This window comes from Galeopterus variegatus, unplaced genomic scaffold (assembly GCF_000696425.1).
Source record: "Galeopterus variegatus unplaced genomic scaffold, G_variegatus-3.0.2 Scaffold1427, whole genome shotgun sequence".
NCBI lineage: Eukaryota > Metazoa > Chordata > Mammalia > Dermoptera > Cynocephalidae > Galeopterus > Galeopterus variegatus.
In genome coordinates, this window is record NW_007727538.1 from 279,492 (window position 1) to 280,017 (window position 526).

At 47.9% G+C, this 526-nt stretch overlaps 1 protein-coding gene across 1 annotated transcript in view; it reads right to left on the bottom strand.

The window, feature by feature from the left end:
* The window catches only part of TMPRSS3 (transmembrane protease, serine 3), a 25,670-nt gene that overhangs the window by 19,358 nt on the left and 5,786 nt on the right, over positions 1-526 (bottom strand). The gene's annotated exons all lie outside the window — the stretch shown is intronic.

Genomic DNA, 526 nt, shown 5'->3' on the forward strand with positions numbered 1-526 from the left:
GAGCAACATAAAACAAAGAAATGCAGCTCTCTGTTCCCCTCCCTCTATGCAGCAAATGTCCCAGCCCGAAGAAAGTTGCCTCAATTAGAGAAAGGGCCACTTACCGAGGGACACATTCTCTAGACATTCAGTCTCACCCTCTCCAACCCTGACCCAGTTCTGTCCATCCTGGGTTAGGGGATAGTGTTATGGGTTGAATAGTGTCCCCCTCAAAAAGATATGTGGAGGTCCTAACCCCCAGGACCCCAGAATGTCATCTTATTTGGAGAGAGGGACTATACAGAGGAATCAAGTTCGGATGAGGTCATTAGAATGGGTCCTAATCCAAAGTGACCGGTGTCCTTATAAAGGGAAATTTGGATAAGGAGACAAACATGCATAGAGGGAAGATGAGAGGAAAAGACATGAGGAGAAGACAGCCATGTGAAGATGGAGACAGAGGTTGGAGCGATGTGTCTATAAGCCAAGGAACACCAAAGACTGTTGGCAAACCACCAGGAGCTAGGAGGAGGCCAGGAAGGATCTC